The 5840-nt window shown below is 46.0% G+C and overlaps 1 long non-coding RNA gene across 1 annotated transcript; it reads left to right on the top strand.

Annotated features, from left to right (window-relative positions):
• The first annotated feature begins 759 nt into the window (after positions 1 to 759).
• LOC106723841 lies at positions 760 to 4517 on the top strand. The gene is made up of 3 exons (XR_001359564.1): positions 760 to 770; positions 1708 to 1709; positions 4485 to 4517. It is a non-coding gene; the product is annotated as an uncharacterized LOC106723841 (long non-coding RNA).
• Positions 4518 to 5840: the final 1323 nt, after the last annotated feature.

Below are 5840 nucleotides of genomic sequence, written 5' to 3'. Positions count from 1 at the left end.
ACTTCTGTAGAGCTGAAAGGCAATATAGATGACACATATTTTAAAACCTACTTAATGTCAAACTTAGTGCTTTAAAATCTGCTCTGCATCTTATTTGACCTGTTCCTCTACAGCAGGGGTCCTCAAACTTTTTAAACAGGGGGCCAGTTCACTGTCCCTCAGACCATTGGAGGGCCGGACTATAGTTTAAAAAAAACTATGAACAAATTCCTATGCACACTGCACATATCTTATTTTGAAGTAAAAAAACAAAACGGGAACAAATACAATATTTGTATTTGCATGTGGCCCGCGGGCCGTAGTTTGAGGACCCCTGCTCTGCAGAGTTGTCCACGCTGCTAATAATTGTAGCAAACCTCATTGAGAACTGCCCGCTAGCTGCTAGATGCTAAGCTCCCAGGAGGTTACCAGCTGGGATGTGCTAGAGGCTGGTGGTGAGTGGCCACTGCTCAGGCCTCACCCCCAGGTTCCGACGTGCATTAGTGGGTTCTGGGTATTCCAGGTGTTTGGGCTGCCAAACAAATTATCTTCCAACATAGTGGCCTGAAACAGCCATTTGTTGTGCTCGCAGATTCCGTTCTGCGGGTCAGGAGCTGGGACAGAGCACAGTGGAAGCGATTTCTCTGTTTCATGGCCTCGGGAGACTCAGAAGCTGGGGCCTGGAATCATCCAGAAGCCTGCACACTCGCACGTCTGGTGGTTGATGCTGACTGTTGGCCGAGGCATTAGCTGACTATGGTCTCTCTGTGTAGCCGGGGTCTCCTCCCAGCGTGGTGACTGGGTTCCACAGACAAGTGTCCTGAGAGAAAGCCAGGCGGAAGCTGTATCCTTCCTGTGACCTCGCCTGGGAAGACACATGGCATCATTTCTGCTGGGCACTTTGGTGAGAGCAGTCCTGGGACATAGACTCCACCTTTGATGGGAAGTGCAAGGGGCCAGAAGCACACAGGGAACCATAATATGGGCATTTTTTGAAAATACAATCAGTCACACTGGGCTTGTCCTTGGTGAGGCCCCGTCTACCCCCTTGGTTGACAGCTGTTGGCCGTGGTCTTCTGGCTGAAAGGAACCGGGACTTGAGCTGTCACCCTGATAACATTGTCCAGTGGTAGAAATATGGATTTTGATCACACAGCCGCACTTAGGGGAACAATCAGAATGACTGTTTGTAAGCTCAGTTTGGATGAAGGCATTTGCCTGCTGTCGCCGTCCCTTAGGGTTGCTATCACAAATACCAGAGGCTGGGTGGCTTATGACCAGTAACACTCACATCTCACAATTCTTGGGGCTAGAAGTCGAGAGCAGGTGTCAGCCTAGGCAAGCTCTAGTGAGGGCTTCCAGACTGCCGACTTCTCGTTATATCCCACATGGTGGGGAGGGAGAGAGCTCTACGGGTCCCTTTTATAAGGGCACCGCCCCATGCATGAGAGCTCCACCCTCATGACCTAAGCACCTCCCGAAGGCCCCGCCTCCAAATGCCATCAGATTGGGGATTGGCTTTCAACATTTGCATTTTGGGGGGACATAAACATTCAGTCCATAACACCTGCTTCAATTGCTTTTTTATGCTTTCTCTTTGGGCTTAGGAAAAAATGCAAGCTTCTCAGTGAGCCTTATGAGGCCTACATCTCCAACCCTGTCTCTTACCACTCACTTTCCTCCCACTCTGACCTCCACTTACATCTCAACCCATCTCTCGCCTGTGAGCCGTCAACAAAACATCGCCTGATTTAGACACTTGGTGCCTGATTTAGACACTTCTTCACCAACCCCTTTCCTTGTCTAGATGTTCGATTCTCAGGCTCTGAAGGACCCTTGGATCCTTGGAGACCTTAACAATCAGCCATTATTCCCCAAGCTTATTGTCCACGTCAGAATGGCTAGGCCAAGGAGGCTTGCAGCCTCAGCCACAGGCCAAGCCAGAACCAGCCCATCTTCCATGACTTTCTGGAACAGGTTCTGCCCAATAGAAATATGTGAGCCATGTAAGTAATTGAAAATTTCCTAGCAGTCACATTAAAAAGAGTAAAAAGAAGTAGATGAAATTAATTTTATTAATATATTTAACCCAATATAGCCAAAATATTTTCCATTCTTTATTCACACCGAGTCTTTGAAATCTGGTGTGTATGTTACAATTACAGCACATCTCCATTCGGACTGGCCTCATTTCAAATGCTCAATGGCCACATATGTCTCCTGGCTGTGGTATTGGGCAATGCACATATGGGATATTTCTGTCACCACAAAAAACTTCTATTGGACAGCCCTGGTCTAGAGTATATTTGCTATATATGAAAGGTGTAAGAAATATAATCCCAGATGTACTTGACTTTCATGTACCAGTTGTCCCTGAAAAGTTGAGTGTAAATAGAATTTTTTTTTTTGTAAACAGAATTTTGCAGAATTAAATGATGCTGAAACAAACTAGGAGGGTTATTTAAAAGGAAATTGAAGCCACTTTTTAAAAAATTTAATTGGGAAGAATTTGAAATTTAACAGAAATGTTGCAAGAATGACCACAGTACAAAGAGTAGCCATATATTATTTTATACTTTCACCAATTTTTCATATTTTACATTTTACCACATTGGCTTTGTCACTTGTGCGCACATACACGTGTATTTCTTAAGAATATAAGAATATTGTCTTATATATGCACACTACAGTTATCAACAGTATGGTTACCAACTTCAGTACATTTAACAATACAGTATTTTATCTAATCTACCATTCATATTCCCATTTTGTCAGTTGCCTAATAATGCTTCTAATAACATTTCCTCTTCTGGTATAGGCTCTCATCTGCTAGTAAGATCAGACATTGCATTAGATGACGTATCTCTTTCTTTTCTATATGGAACATTTCCAGGCCAATTATTTAAAAGTGAAGATTTCTTTGTGAAGTGAGTCTCCTCTACCTCCTGCCCCCATCTTATGAATTTCGTAAATTTGGATTTTCAATGTATTGCGTTTTCTTAAAGTCAGAATGCTGCCCTTCTAGAAAAGTGGATAAGAGACAAGAGGCTCCACCAAAGCCCTAAGCTGCCCCGCCCCCCTCCCAACAGATCACTTGACAGAGGGATCGGGCCCCAGTGCTGTGTGTTCCACCAGTCACTGAGGCCAGGGGCCCAGTGGGTCCGCTCCTCTTTCCTGGCCACCAGGAAGGCAGGCCCTGGCTGGCTGGAAAGCTGACTTCCCCTGTCCTTGATTTAAAACCTGGCTCTTCCACAAGTTCACATAACCTCTCCTGACTGTCTAGATTGCAAAACCAGGCTAGATTTCCCTCAACTCCCGGGAGACCCATACAAGTCCTCTCGTTTGCTCAATTACAGCGATAGACAGATCACAATGGAAGGGAACACTAAATTAACTGTGACAGCCATTAATACAACCTGCTCGGTGGCAAAGGCGGTGCTGGGGGATCGCAGATCCGATCGCTATAACATCCCGGCGATGGGGCCACCCCCATTGGCTCCTCAGTGGGCCTTGAACTTGCTGGAAAAGACCAGGCCTGCACACAGGGCCCCGTAGCCATGGCAACGGGCTCTCATTCAGCAAAACACATAAAGATGATTCATTTTGTTTTCCTTTCCTTTCTTTCCACCCAAATTTTCATGCGGGTTGGAATCTATTTTTAATTTTTTTCCTTGGAGGAGAGGTTATTTTTAATTTTGTTACCTCCCTCCTGGGGGCCTGCCAGACCTGGATTTGAATGACTGAGGGAGGTGGGCCACTCTCCAGGCCTAAAGTCTTGGAACTTTTCCGGGCTTTTCCGGAGTGGGGACTGCGGGTGGGAGGGTGAAGTCTGGGATGGAAACAGGGCAGGAGTAGCCTGGGTATTAAAGCTGGGACCTCACGTCCTAGAATTGCCCTTAAACTTCCCCCATCACGCCCTCGCTGGTTTGGCTCAGTGGATAGAGCGTCGGCCTGCGGACTGAAGGGTCCCAGGTTCGATTCTGGTCAAGGGCACATGCCTGGGTTGTGGGCTCCATCCCCAGTAGGGACCGTGCAGGAGGCAGCTGATCTATGATTCTCTCTCATCATTGATGTTTCTATTTCTCTCTCCCTCTCCCATCTTCTCTGAAATCAATAAAAAATATATTCAAAAAACAAACAAAAAACTTCCCCTATCATATTGTGTCCAGTCCTCATGAGTTTGCCTTCAGAAAATCAAACTCTTTCCTGGTTTAACACAAGGCTTTCATCCCCATTTTTTGTTTGAGCTGCGAGGTAGCTAGGTGTCATAGAGACCCCACATGTCCATCCATAGCAGGAGGCCCTCCCTCCTGACACAGCACCCCAGCTTCTAGGGGGGGGTGAGGAAGTAGTTCTGGCCAATGGAGTGAGGGCAGGAGTGACGTGCACCCTTCCACTTCCAGGCTGGCCCGCAAGCATCGCTGGGCACCCTCCCCTCATTCTGCCTTTGCTCGCTGGCTACCGGGGAGGCTGGGAGGACCGGAGGCCCTCAGGGGACAGTGGAGCCACTCCCAGAGGTCCCCTACCTGTCAGCCTGTAAACTTCACGTGGGAAAAATTGCATCTTTATTCCCACTAACTTTCTAATGAGATTTAGCATTTTCTTCAATTGTGAACGGAGGCAACAAACCAGTGTTGTATCAATGGTACCTGAGACCTTGTCTCCAATAGAATCACAGACATTGCATATCATATTACTGTTGTCAGGTAGATCTCAAAATATCCTTTCCACTTCTGACTTCTTTGAAATTGCAGCAGTTTTTAGACTTGCCACTCTGTCTTATTAATTACTGCATTAATAAAGAAGTATCTATAATATCACAACTGTGGCTTTTTGTTTGGATAACTGTATTTCAAGGTAATTGCTTCTCTTTGTAATTTTATTTTATTTTATTTTCTGCATTTACAAACCTTTTTATGAGAAGCAGCACATAGACTTCTCCCGAGGAGGCCATGGCCAAGTGGACAGAAATCCTGGCACCATGGCCCTGAGTCACCATGTGCAACGCTGATGTGAATGAGTAACAGACCTCTTACGGGGTTTGCTAAAGCAAGCAGCATTCCTTACCCTCATACACCAGGGCAGGGACAGCACTTGGCTGCATTGTGCAGGAGGAGAAATGAAGCTCACATATGGCAGGTGACTTGCCCACTGTCACATATCCATAGAAATGACACTGAAATTCAAATCTTGTCCTCCTGACCTCAGTCCAGGTCTCTCTCAGACTCTCCACATGGTCCCCTCTCTCCCATAGCTCAGCCTCAGAATGCTTCTGGGTCGAGGTGCTGTGTGAAGAAATCTTCCTCAGCCTGCATGTTCATTGGATTTTCCTGTCCATGAGGAAAAGCTTACTGAGCAAAGCACCTCGAACTTTCTGTGGTGATAGGAATGCCCTATGTCTACATTATCCAATAGGCAGCCACTGGGCACATGGACCTATTGAGCACTTGAAATTGCCTCTTGGGACCGAAAAACTGAATTTTAATTTTATTTCATTTTAATTAATTTAAATAACTACATATTCATGACTACTGTGCTGGACAGCGTAGCTCTAGAGTAGCACCCCGGCCTTCGTTTGATGCCAGTAGCATGCCAACAAGGCCTGCCTCCCATGGCGACAACCTCCGACGTCTCCAGATGTGGCCTCTGTCCACTGGGGAACAAAATCCCTCGCCCCCACCAGTCCAGAGCCATGGGTCTGACATACACAAGACCTTTTTGCTTTTTGACGTCACAGTTTGAACATATTACATTAAAAAAACTATCTTGAATTTAAATCTGAACTTAATTTCTTCTAACATCAGTTTTAAAAGTGCCAAAAACTTATGTTTCAACAAGATAGCGGACTAGGTTGGATTTTT

This window comes from Myotis brandtii, unplaced genomic scaffold (genome assembly GCF_000412655.1).
Source record: "Myotis brandtii unplaced genomic scaffold, ASM41265v1 scaffold657, whole genome shotgun sequence".
Classification (NCBI taxonomy): Eukaryota; Metazoa; Chordata; class Mammalia; order Chiroptera; family Vespertilionidae; genus Myotis; species Myotis brandtii.
Note: the sequence above shows the minus strand (reverse complement) of the source record. Positions and strands in the feature narration are given on the sequence as shown.